The sequence below is a fragment of the Protomyctophum parallelum genome (assembly GCF_964188405.1).
Source record: "Protomyctophum parallelum genome assembly, chromosome: 15".
Taxonomy (NCBI): Eukaryota; Metazoa; Chordata; class Actinopteri; order Myctophiformes; family Myctophidae; genus Protomyctophum; species Protomyctophum parallelum.
The window spans coordinates 21,934,455-21,948,992 of NC_139710.1; positions in this window are offsets into that span (position 1 = coordinate 21,934,455).

Sequence of the window (14,538 nt, forward strand, 5' to 3'; positions counted from 1 at the left end):
GAAAAACGAGGATTAAAAAAATTTCAAAATTTCAAAAAACGATGGGCTATAACCCATCGTTTTTTTTCTTCATTTTTTCATTTTTTTCAAATCCTCAAAAATGATGAAAAACGGCGTGCTATAGTATGCCGTACGATATGGGCTATAGCCCATGGTCCAAAATGATGAAAAACGAGGATAAAAATAAAGAATCAAAATTCAAAAAACGATGGGCTATAACCCATCGTTTTTTTTTTCATTTTTTCATTTTTTTCAAATCCTCAAAAATGATGAAAAACGGCGTGCTATAGTATGACATACGATATGGGCTATAGCCCATGGTCCAAAATGATGAAAAACGAGGATTAAAAAAAATTCAAAAATTCAAAAAACGATGGGCTATAACCCATCGTTTTTTTTTCATTTTTTCATTTTTTTCAAATCCTCAAAAATGATGAAAAACGGCGTGCTATAGTATGCCGTACGATATGGGCTATAGCCCATGGTCCAAAATGATGAAAAACGAGGATATAATTTTTTTCAAAAATTAAAAAAAACAATGGGCTATAACCCATCGTTTTTTTTATTTTTTTATTTTTTCCAAATCCTCAAAAATGATGAAAAACGGCGTGCTACAGTACAGTATGCCGTACGATATGGGCTATAGCCCATATCCTCGCGGTGTATAGCGGTGTATGAGAATGGGTGTTGCGGAGGATGAGAGCATTCCTCTCATCCTCCGCAACACAATGCATTCTCTATGGCAATAGCACAAACTTTGGCATGCTACTAGTCCTACATACTTACACCTAGCAACCCCATTCTAGCCTACTTAGGTTCATCTTACGGTGGACATGTTTGCCTGAAAAGGAATCTTTGAAATGTTTCATAGTTTTAGAAATATAGTGCTTTCAAATTTGAGACATTTAACATGGGGCTCAATGGCAGCTCTATAGGCACGTCAAAAGTCACTTTCACCTAGAAACTCCATTCACACTTTTTATTATTCAGCTTACTGTGGAGACACATGCTGGAACTTCTTTTTATTTTTATGTTTCGTAGTTTCTGAGTTATTTAACTTAAACGCCCAATGCATTCTCTATGGCAATAGCACAAAATTTGGCATGCTACTAGTCCTACATACTTACACCTAGCAACCCCATTCTAGCCTACTTAGGTTCATCTTACGGTGGACATGTTTGCCTGAAAAGGAATCTTTGAAATGTTTCATAGTTTTAGAAATATAGTGCTTTCAAATTTGAGACATTTAACATGGGGCTCAATGGCAGCTCTATAGGCACGTCAAAAGTCACTTTCACCTAGAAACTCCATTCACACTTTTTATTATTCAGCTTACTGTGGAGACACATGCTGGAACTTTTTTTTATTTTTATGTTTTGTAGTTTCTCAGGTTTTTAACTTAAACGCCCAATGCATTCTCTATGGCAATAGCACAAAATTTGGCATGCTACTAGTCCTACATACTTACACCTAGCAACCCCATTCTAGCCTACTTAGGTTCATCTTACGGTGGACATGTTTGCCTGAAAAGGAATCTTTGAAATGTTTCATAGTTTTAGAAATATAGTGCTTTCAAATTTGAGACATTTAACATGGGGCTCAATGGCAGCTCTATAGGCACGTCAAAAGTCACTTTCACCTAGAAACTCCATTCACACTTTTTATTATTCAGCTTACTGTGGAGACACATGCTGGAACTTCTTTTTATTTTTATGTTTTGTAGTTTATGAGTTATTTAACTTAAACGCCCAATGCATTCTCTATGGCAATAGCACAAAATTTGGCATGCTACTAGTCCTACATACTTACACCTAGCAACCCCATTCTAGCCTACTTAGGTTCATCTTACGGTGGACATGTTTGCCTGAAAAGGAATCTTTGAAATGTTTCATAGTTTTAGAAATATAGTGCTTTAAAATTTACAATGGGGCTCAATGGCAAAAATGATGAAAAACGGCGTGCTATAGTATGCCTTACGATATGGTCCAAAATGATGAAAAACGAGGTTAAATTTTTTTTCGAACAACGATGGGCTATAACCCATCGTTTTTTTATTGTTTTATTTTTTCAAATCCTCAAAAATGATGAAAAACGGCGTGCTATAGTATGCCGTACGATATGGGCTATAGCCCATGGTCCAAAATGATGAAAAACGAGGATTAAAAAAAATTCAAAAATTCAAAAAACGATGGGCTATAACCCATCGTTTTTTTCATTTTTTCATTTTTTTCAAATCCTCAAAAATGATGAAAAACGGCGTGCTATAGTATGCCGTACGATATGGGCTATAGCCCATGGTCCAAAATGATGAAAAACGAGGATTAAAAAAAATTCAAAAATTCAAAAAACGATGGGCTATAACCCATCGTTTTTTTCATTTTTTCATTTTTTTCAAATCCTCAAAAATGATGAAAAACGGCGTGCTATAGTATGCCGTACGATATGGGCTATAGCCCATGGTCCAAAATGATGAAAAACGAGGATAAAAATAAAGAATCAAAATTCAAAAAACGATGGGCTATAACCCATCGTTTTTTTTTTCATTTTTTCATTTTTTTCAAATCCTCAAAAATGATGAAAAACGGCGTGCTATAGTATGACATACGATATGGGCTATAGCCCATGGTCCAAAATGATGAAAAACGAGGATTAAAAAAAACGATGGGCTATAACCCATCGTTTTTTTTCATTTTTTCATTTTTTTCAAATCCTCAAAAATGATGAAAAACGGCGTGCTATAGTATGCCGTACGATATGGGCTATAGCCCATGGTCCAAAATGATGAAAAACGAGGATAAAAATAAATAATCAAAATTCAAAAAACGATGGGCTATAACCCATCGTTTTTTTTCTTCATTTTTTCATTTTTTTCAAATCCTCAAAAATGATGAAAAACGGCGTGCTATAGTATGCCGTACGATATGGGCTATAGCCCATGGTCCAAAATGATGAAAAACGAGGATATAATTTTTTTCAAAAATTAAAAAAAACAATGGGCTATAACCCATCGTTTTTTTTATTTTTTTATTTTTTCCAAATCCTCAAAAATGATGAAAAACGGCGTGCTACAGTACAGTATGCCGTACGATATGGGCTATAGCCCATATCCTCGCGGTGTATAGCGGTGTATGAGAATGGGTGTTGCGGAGGATGAGAGCATTCCTCTCATCCTCCGCAACACAATGCATTCTCTATGGCAATAGCACAAACTTTGGCATGCTACTAGTCCTACATACTTACACCTAGCAACCCCATTCTAGCCTACTTAGGTTCATCTTACGGTGGACATGTTTGCCTGAAAAGGAATCTTTGAAATGTTTCATAGTTTTAGAAATATAGTGCTTTCAAATTTGAGACATTTAACATGGGGCTCAATGGCAGCTCTATAGGCACGTCAAAAGTCACTTTCACCTAGAAACTCCATTCACACTTTTTATTATTCAGCTTACTGTGGAGACACATGCTGGAACTTTTTTTAATTTTTATGTTTTGTAGTTTCTGAGTTATTTAACTTAAACGCCCAATGCATTCTCTATGGCAATAGCACAAAATTTGGCATGCTACTAGTCCTACATACTTACACCTAGCAACCCCATTCTAGCCTACTTAGGTTCATTTTACGGTGGACATGTTTGCCTGAAAAGGAATCTTTGAAATGTTTCATAGTTTTAGAAATATAGTGCTTTCAAATTTGAGACATTTAACATGGGGCTCAATGGCAGCTCTATAGGCACGTCAAAAGTCACTTTCACCTAGAAACTCCATTCACACTTTTTATTATTCAGCTTACTGTGGAGACACATGCTGGAACTTGTTTTTATTTTTATGTTTTGTAGTTTCTGAGTTATTTAACTTAAACGCCCAATGCATTCTCTATGGCAATAGCACAAAATTTGGCATGCTACTAGTCCTACATACTTACACCTAGCAACCCCATTCTAGCCTACTTAGGTTCATCTTACGGTGGACATGTTTGCCTGAAAAGGAATCTTTGAAATGTTTCATAGTTTTAGAAATATAGTGCTTTCAAATTTGAGACATTTAACATGGGGCTCAATGGCAGCTCTATAGGCACGTCAAAAGTCACTTTCACCTAGAAACTCCATTCACACTTTTTATTATTCAGCTTACTGTGGAGACACATGCTGGAACTTTTTTTTATTTTTATGTTTTGTAGTTTCTGAGTTATTTAACTTAAACGCCCAATGCATTCTCTATGGCAATAGCACAAAATTTGGCATGCTACTAGTCCTACATACTTACACCTAGCAACCCCATTCTAGCCTACTTAGGTTCATCTTACGGTGGACATGTTTGCCTGAAATGGAATCTTTGAAATGTTTCATAGTTTTAGAAATATAGTGCTTTCAAATTTGAGACATTTAACATGGGGCTCAATGGCAGCTCTATAGGCACGTCAAAAGTCACTTTCACCTAGAAACTCCATTCACACTTTTTATTATTCAGCTTACTGTGGAGACACATGCTGGAACTTTTTTTTATTTTTATGTTTTGTAGTTTCTGAGTTATTTAACTTAAACGCCCAATGCATTCTCTATGGCAAATTGGCAATAGCACAAAATTTGGCATGCTACTAGTCCTACATACTTACACCTAGCAACCCCATTCTAGCCTACTTAGGTTCATCTTACGGTGGACATGTTTGCCTGAAAAGGAATCTTTGAAATGTTTCATAGTTTTAGAAATATAGTGCTTTCAAATTTGAGACATTTAACATGGGGCTCAATGGCAGCTCTATAGGCACGTCAAAAGTCACTTTCACCTAGAAACTCCATTCACACTTTTTATTATTCAGCTTACTGTGGAGACACATGCTGGAACTTTTTTTTATTTTTATGTTTTGTAGTTTCTGAGTTATTTAACTTAAACGCCCAATGCATTCTCTATTGCAATAGCACAAAATTTGGCATGCTACTAGTCCTACATACTTACACCTAGCAACCCCATTCTAGCCTACTTAGGTTCATCTTACGGTGGACATGTTTGCCTGAAAAGGAATCTTTGAAATGTTTCATAGTTTTAGAAATATAGTGCTTTCAAATTTGAGACATTTAACATGGGGCTCAATGGCAGCTCTATAGGCACGTCAAAAGTCACTTTCACCTAGAAACTCCATTCACACTTTTTATTATTCAGCTTACTGTGGAGACACATGCTGGAACTTGTTTTTATTTTTATGTTTTGTAGTTTCTGAGTTATTTAACTTAAACGCCCAATGCATTCTCTATGGCAATAGCACAAACTTTGGCATGCTACTAGTCCTACATACTTACACCTAGCAACCCCATTCTAGCCTACTTATGTTCATCTTACGGTGGACATGTTTGCCTGAAAAGGAATCTTTGAAATGTTTAATAGTTTTAGAAATATAGTGCTTTCAAATTTACAATGGGGCTCAATGGCAAAAATGATGAAAAACGGCGTGCTATAGTATGCCGTACGATATGGGCTATAGCCCATGGTCCAATATGATGAAAAACGAGGATTAAAAAAAATTAAGAAATTAAAAAAACGATGGGCTATAACCCATCGTTTTTTTCATTTTTTCATTTTTTTCAAATCCTCAAAAATGATGAAAAACGGCATGCTATAGTATGCCGTACGATATGGGCTATAGCCCATGGTCCAAAATGATGAAAAACGAGGATAAAAATAATAATAAAAAAAAATAAAAAAACGATGGGCTATAACCCATCGTTTTTTTCATTTTTTCATTTTTTTCAAATCCTCAAAAATGATGAAAAACGGCGTGCTATAGTATGCCGTACGATATGGGCTATAGCCCATGGTCCAATATGATGAAAAACGAGGATTAAAAAAAAATCAAAAATTCAAAAAACGATGGGCTATAACCCATCGTTTTTTAAATTTAATTATTTTTTTCAAATCCTCAAAAATGATGAAAAACGGCGTGCTATAGTATGCCGTACGATATGGGCTATAGCCCATGGTCCAAAATGATGAAAAACGAGGATATTATTTTTTTCAAAAAAACAAAAAAACAATGGGCTATAACCCTCGTTTTTTTCATTTTTTCCAAATCCTCAAAAATGATGAAAAACGGCGTGCTACAGTATAGTATGCCGTACGATATGGGCTATAGCCCATATCCTCGCGGTGTATAGCGATGTATGAGAATGGGTGTTGCGGAGGATGAGAGCATTCCTCTCATCCTCCGCAACACAATGCATTCTCTATGGCAATAGCACAAACTTTGGCATGCTACTAGTCCTACATACTTACACCTAGCAACCCCATTCTAGCCTACTTAGGTTCATCTTACGGTGGACATGTTTGCCTGAAAAGGAATCTTTGAAATGTTTCATAGTTTTAGAAATATAGTGCTTTCAAATTTGAGACATTTAACATGGGGCTCAATGGCAGCTCTATAGGCACGTCAAAAGTCACTTTCACCTAGAAACTCCATTCACACTTTTTATTATTCAGCTTACTGTGGAGACACATGCTGGAACTTTTTTTTATTTTTATGTTTTGTAGTTTCTGAGTTATTTAACTTAAACGCCCAATGCATTCTCTATGGCAATAGCACAAAATTTGGCATGCTACTAGTCCTACATACTTACACCTAGCAACCCCATTCTAGCCTACTTAGGTTCATCTTACGGTGGACATGTTTGCCTGAAAAGGAATCTTTGAAATGTTTCATAGTTTTAGAAATATAGTGCTTTCAAATTTGAGACATTTAACATGGGGCTCAATGGCAGCTCTATAGGCACGTCAAAAGTCACTTTCACCTTGAAACTCCATTCACACTTTTTATTATTCAGCTTACTGTGGAGACACATGCTGGAACTTTTTTTAATTTTTATGTTTTGTAGTTTCTGAGTTATTTAACTTAAACGCCCAATGCATTCTCTATGGCAATAGCACAAAATTTGGCATGCTACTAGTCCTACATACTTACACCTAGCAACCCCATTCTAGCCTACTTAGGTTCATTTTACGGTGGACATGTTTGCCTGAAAAGGAATCTTTGAAATGTTTCATAGTTTTAGAAATATAGTGCTTTCAAATTTGAGACATTTAACATGGGGCTCAATGGCAGCTCTATAGGCACGTCAAAAGTCACTTTCACCTAGAAACTCCATTCACACTTTTTATTATTCAGCTTACTGTGGAGACACATGCTGGAACTTGTTTTTATTTTTATGTTTTGTAGTTTCTGAGTTATTTAACTTAAACGCCCAATGCATTCTCTATGGCAATAGCACAAAATTTGGCATGCTACTAGTCCTACATACTTACACCTAGCAACCCCATTCTAGCCTACTTAGGTTCATCTTACGGTGGACATGTTTGCCTGAAAAGGAATCTTTGAAATGTTTCATAGTTTTAGAAATATAGTGCTTTCAAATTTGAGACATTTAACATGGGGCTCAATGGCAGCTCTATAGGCACGTCAAAAGTCACTTTCACCTAGAAACTCCATTCACACTTTTTATTATTCAGCTTACTGTGGAGACACATGCTGGAACTTTTTTTTATTTTTATGTTTTGTAGTTTCTGAGTTATTTAACTTAAACGCCCAATGCATTCTCTATGGCAATAGCACAAAATTTGGCATGCTACTAGTCCTACATACTTACACCTAGCAACCCCATTCTAGCCTACTTAGGTTCATCTTACGGTGGACATGTTTGCCTGAAATGGAATCTTTGAAATGTTTCATAGTTTTAGAAATATAGTGCTTTCAAATTTGAGACATTTAACATGGGGCTCAATGGCAGCTCTATAGGCACGTCAAAAGTCACTTTCACCTAGAAACTCCATTCACACTTTTTATTATTCAGCTTACTGTGGAGACACATGCTGGAACTTTTTTTTATTTTTATGTTTTGTAGTTTCTGAGTTATTTAACTTAAACGCCCAATGCATTCTCTATGGCAATAGCACAAAATTTGGCATGCTACTAGTCCTACATACTTACACCTAGCAACCCCATTCTAGCCTACTTAGGTTCATCTTACGGTGGACATGTTTGCCTGAAAAGGAATCTTTGAAATGTTTCATAGTTTTAGAAATATAGTGCTTTCAAATTTGAGACATTTAACATGGGGCTCAATGGCAGCTCTATAGGCACGTCAAAAGTCACTTTCACCTAGAAACTCCATTCACACTTTTTATTATTCAGCTTACTGTGGAGACACATGCTGGAACTTTTTTTTATTTTTATGTTTTGTAGTTTCTGAGTTATTTAACTTAAACGCCCAATGCATTCTCTATGGCAATAGCACAAAATTTGGCATGCTACTAGTCCTACATACTTACACCTAGCAACCCCATTCTAGCCTACTTAGGTTCATCTTACGGTGGACATGTTTGCCTGAAAAGGAATCTTTGAAATGTTTCATAGTTTTAGAAATATAGTGCTTTCAAATTTGAGACATTTAACATGGGGCTCAATGGCAGCTCTATAGGCACGTCAAAAGTCACTTTCACCTTGAAACTCCATTCACACTTTTTATTATTCAGCTTACTGTGGAGACACATGCTGGAACTTTTTTTAATTTTTATGTTTTGTAGTTTCTGAGTTATTTAACTTAAACGCCCAATGCATTCTCTATGGCAATAGCACAAAATTTGGCATGCTACTAGTCCTACATACTTACACCTAGCAACCCCATTCTAGCCTACTTAGGTTCATTTTACGGTGGACATGTTTGCCTGAAAAGGAATCTTTGAAATGTTTCATAGTTTTAGAAATATAGTGCTTTCAAATTTGAGACATTTAACATGGGGCTCAATGGCAGCTCTATAGGCACGTCAAAAGTCACTTTCACCTAGAAACTCCATTCACACTTTTTATTATTCAGCTTACTGTGGAGACACATGCTGGAACTTGTTTTTATTTTTATGTTTTGTAGTTTCTGAGTTATTTAACTTAAACGCCCAATGCATTCTCTATGGCAATAGCACAAAATTTGGCATGCTACTAGTCCTACATACTTACACCTAGCAACCCCATTCTAGCCTACTTAGGTTCATCTTACGGTGGACATGTTTGCCTGAAAAGGAATCTTTGAAATGTTTCATAGTTTTAGAAATATAGTGCTTTCAAATTTGAGACATTTAACATGGGGCTCAATGGCAGCTCTATAGGCACGTCAAAAGTCACTTTCACCTAGAAACTCCATTCACACTTTTTATTATTCAGCTTACTGTGGAGACACATGCTGGAACTTTTTTTTATTTTTATGTTTTGTAGTTTCTGAGTTATTTAACTTAAACGCCCAATGCATTCTCTATGGCAATAGCACAAAATTTGGCATGCTACTAGTCCTACATACTTACACCTAGCAACCCCATTCTAGCCTACTTAGGTTCATCTTACGGTGGACATGTTTGCCTGAAATGGAATCTTTGAAATGTTTCATAGTTTTAGAAATATAGTGCTTTCAAATTTGAGACATTTAACATGGGGCTCAATGGCAGCTCTATAGGCACGTCAAAAGTCACTTTCACCTAGAAACTCCATTCACACTTTTTATTATTCAGCTTACTGTGGAGACACATGCTGGAACTTCTTTTTATTTTTATGTTTTGTAGTTTCTGAGTTATTTAACTTAAACGCCCAATGCATTCTCTATGGCAATAGCACAAACTTTGGCATGCTACTAGTCCTACATACTTACACCTAGCAACCCCATTCTAGCCTACTTATGTTCATCTTACGGTGGACATGTTTGCCTGAAAAGGAATCTTTGAAATGTTTAATAGTTTTAGAAATATAGTGCTTTCAAATTTACAATGGGGCTCAATGGCAAAAATGATGAAAAACGGCGTGCTATAGTATGCCGTACGATATGGGCTATAGCCCATGGTCCAATATGATGAAAAACGAGGATTAAAAAAAATTAAAAAATTAAAAAAACGATGGGCTATAACCCATCGTTTTTTTCATTTTTTCATTTTTTTCAAATCCTCAAAAATGATGAAAAACGGCATGCTATAGTATGCCGTACGATATGGGCTATAGCCCATGGTCCAAAATGATAAAAAACGAGGATAAAAAAAAAAAAATCAAAATTCAAAAAACGATGGGCTATAACCCATCGTTTTTTTCATTTTTTCATTTTTTTCAAATCCTCAAAAATGATGAAAAACGGCGTGCTATAGTATGCCGTACGATATGGGCTATAGCCCATGGTCCAATATGATGAAAAACGAGGATTAAAAAAAAAATCAAAAATTCAAAAAACGATGGGCTATAACCCATCGTTTTTTAAATTTAATTATTTTTTTCAAATCCTCAAAAATGATGAAAAACGGCGTGCTATAGTATGCCGTACGATATGGGCTATAGCCCATGGTCCAAAATGATGAAAAACGAGGATATTATTTTTTTCAAAAAAACAAAAAAACAATGGGCTATAACCCATCGTTTTTTTCATTTTTTCCAAATCCTCAAAAATGATGAAAAACGGCGTGCTACAGTATAGTATGCCGTACGATATGGGCTATAGCCCATATCCTCGCGGTGTATAGCGATGTATGAGAATGGGTGTTGCGGAGGATGAGAGCATTCCTCTCATCCTCCGCAACACAATGCATTCTCTATGGCAATAGCACAAACTTTGGCATGCTACTAGTCCTACATACTTACACCTAGCAACCCCATTCTAGCCTACTTAGGTTCATCTTACGGTGGACATGTTTGCCTGAAAAGGAATCTTTGAAATGTTTCATAGTTTTAGAAATATAGTGCTTTCAAATTTGAGACATTTAACATGGGGCTCAATGGCAGCTCTATAGGCACGTCAAAAGTCACTTTCACCTAGAAACTCCATTCACACTTTTTATTATTCAGCTTACTGTGGAGACACATGCTGGAACTTTTTTTTATTTTTATGTTTTGTAGTTTCTGAGTTATTTAACTTAAACGCCCAATGCATTCTCTATGGCAATAGCACAAAATTTGGCATGCTACTAGTCCTACATACTTACACCTAGCAACCCCATTCTAGCCTACTTAGGTTCATCTTACGGTGGACATGTTTGCCTGAAAAGGAATCTTTGAAATGTTTCATAGTTTTAGAAATATAGTGCTTTCAAATTTGAGACATTTAACATGGGGCTCAATGGCAGCTCTATAGGCACGTCAAAAGTCACTTTCACCTAGAAACTCCATTCACACTTTTTATTATTCAGCTTACTGTGGAGACACATGCTGGAACTTGTTTTTATTTTTATGTTTTGTAGTTTCTGAGTTATTTAACTTAAACGCCCAATGCATTCTCTATGGCAATAGCACAAAATTTGGCATGCTACTAGTCCTACATACTTACACCTAGCAACCCCATTCTAGCCTACTTAGGTTCATCTTACGGTGGACATGTTTGCCTGAAAAGGAATCTTTGAAATGTTTCATAGTTTTAGAAATATAGTGCTTTAAAATTTACAATGGGGCTCAATGGCAAAAATGATGAAAAACGGCGTGCTATAGTATGCCTTACGATATGGTCCAAAATGATGAAAAACGAGGTTAAAATTTTTTTCGAACAACGATGGGCTATAACCCATCGTTTTTTTATTGTTTTATTTTTTCAAATCCTCAAAAATGATGAAAAACGGCGTGCTATAGTATGCCGTACGATATGGGCTATAGCCCATGGTCCAAAATGATGAAAAACGAGGATAAAAAAAAAAAATCAAAATTCAAAAAACGATGGGTTATAACCCATCGTTTTTTTCATTTTTTCATTTTTTTCAAATCCTCAAAAATGATGAAAAACGGCGTGCTATAGTATGCCGTACGATATGGGCTATAGCCCATGGTCCAATATGATGAAAAACGAGGATTAAAAAAAAATTAAAAAATTAAAAAAACGATGGGCTATAACCCATCGTTTTTTTAATTTAATTATTTTTTTCAAATCCTCAAATATTATGAAAAACGGCGTGCTATAGTATGCTGTACGATATGGGCTATAGCCCATGGTCCAAAATGATGAAAAACGAGGATTTTCTTTTCTTCCAAAAAACGATGGGCTATAACCCATCGTTTTTTTTGTTTTTTTATTTTTTTCAAATCCTCAAAAATGATGAAAAACGGCGTGCTATAGTATGCCGTACGATATGGGCTATAGCCCATGGTCCAATATGATGAAAAACGAGGATTAAAAAAAAAATCAAAAATTCAAAAAACGATGGGCTATAACCCATCGTTTTTTAAATTTAATAATTTTTTTCAAATCCTCAAAAATGATGAAAAACGGCGTGCTATAGTATGCCGTACGATATGGGCTATAGCCCATGGTCCAAAATGATGAAAAACGAGGATATTATTTTTTTCAAAAAAACAAAAAAACAATGGGCTATAACCCATCGTTTTTTTCATTTTTTCCAAATCCTCAAAAATGATGAAAAACGGCGTGCTACAGTATAGTATGCCGTACGATATGGGCTATAGCCCATATCCTCGCGGTGTATAGCGATGTATGAGAATGGGTGTTGCGGAGGATGAGAGCATTCCTCTCATCCTCCGCAACACAATGCATTCTCTATGGCAATAGCACAAACTTTGGCATGCTACTAGTCCTACATACTTACACCTAGCAACCCCATTCTAGCCTACTTAGGTTCATCTTACGGTGGACATGTTTGCCTGAAAAGGAATCTTTGAAATGTTTCATAGTTTTAGAAATATAGTGCTTTCAAATTTGAGACATTTAACATGGGGCTCAATGGCAGCTCTATAGGCACGTCAAAAGTCACTTTCACCTAGAAACTCCATTCACACTTTTTATTATTCAGCTTACTGTGGAGACACATGCTGGAACTTTTTTTTATTTTTATGTTTTGTAGTTTCTGAGGTTTTTAACTTAAACGCCCAATGCATTCTCTATGGCAATAGCACAAAATTTGGCATGCTACTAGTCCTACATACTTACACCTAGCAACCCCATTCTAGCCTACTTAGGTTCATCTTACGGTGGACATGTTTATGTTTGCCTGAAAAGGAATCTTTGAAATGTTTCATAGTTTTAGAAATATAGTGCTTTCAAATTTGAGACATTTAACATGGGGCTCAATGGCAGCTCTATAGGCACGTCAAAAGTCACTTTCACCTAGAAACTCCATTCACACTTTTTATTATTCAGCTTACTGTGGAGACACATGCTGGAACTTTTTTTTATTTTTATGTTTTGTAGTTTCTGAGTTATTTAACTTAAACGCCCAATGCATTCTCTATGGCAATAGCACAAAATTTGGCATGCTACTAGTCCTACATACTTACACCTAGCAACCCCATTCTAGCCTACTTAGGTTCATCTTACGGTGGACATGTTTGCCTGAAAAGGAATCTTTGAAATGTTTCATAGTTTTAGAAATATAGTGCTTTAAAATTTACAATGGGGCTCAATGGCAAAAATGATGAAAAACGGCGTGCTATAGTATGCCTTACGATATGGTCCAAAATGATGAAAAACGAGGTTAATTTTTTTTTCGAACAACGATGGGCTATAACCCATCGTTTTTTTATTGTTTTATTTTTTCAAATCCTCAAAAATGATGAAAAACGGCGTGCTATAGTATGCCGTACGATATGGGCTATAGCCCATGGTCCAAAATGATGAAAAACGAGGATTAAAAAAAAATCAAAAATTCAAAAAACGATGGGCTATAACCCATCGTTTTTTTCATTTTTTCATTTTTTTCAAATCCTCAAAAATGATGAAAAACGGCGTGCTATAGTATGCCGTACGATATGGGCTATAGCCCATGGTCCAAAATGATGAAAAACGAGGATAAAAATAAAGAATCAAAATTCAAAAAACGATGGGCTATAACCCATCGTTTTTTTTTTCATTTTTTTCAAATCCTCAAAAATGATGAAAAACGGCGTGCTATAGTATGCCGTACGATATGGGCTATAGCCCATGGTCCAAAATGATGAAAAACGAGGATATAATTTTTTTCAAAAATAAAAAAAAACAATGGGCTATAACCCATCGTTTTTTTTCTTCATTTTTTAATTTTTTTCAAATCCTCAAAAATGATGAAAAACGGCGTGCTATAGTATGCCGTACGATATGGGCTATAGCCCATGGTCCAAAATGATGAAAAACGAGGATATAATTTTTTTCAAAAATTAAAAAAAACAATGGGCTATAACCCATCGTTTTTTTTATTTTTTTATTTTTTCCAAATCCTCAAAAATGATGAAAAACGGTGTGCTACAGTACAGTATGCCGTACGATATGGGCTATAGCCCATATCCTTGCGGTGTATAGCGGTGTATGAGAATGGGTGTTGCGGAGGATGAGAGCATTCCTCTCATCCTCCGCAACACAATGCATTCTCTATGGCAATAGCACAAACTTTGGCATGCTACTAGTCCTACATACTTACACCTAGCAACCCCATTCTAGCCTACTTAGGTTCATCTTACGGTGGACATGTTTGCCTGAAAAGGAATCTTTGAAATGTTTCATAGTTTTAGAAATATAGTGCATTCAAATTTGAGACATTTAACATGGGGCTCAATGGCAGCTC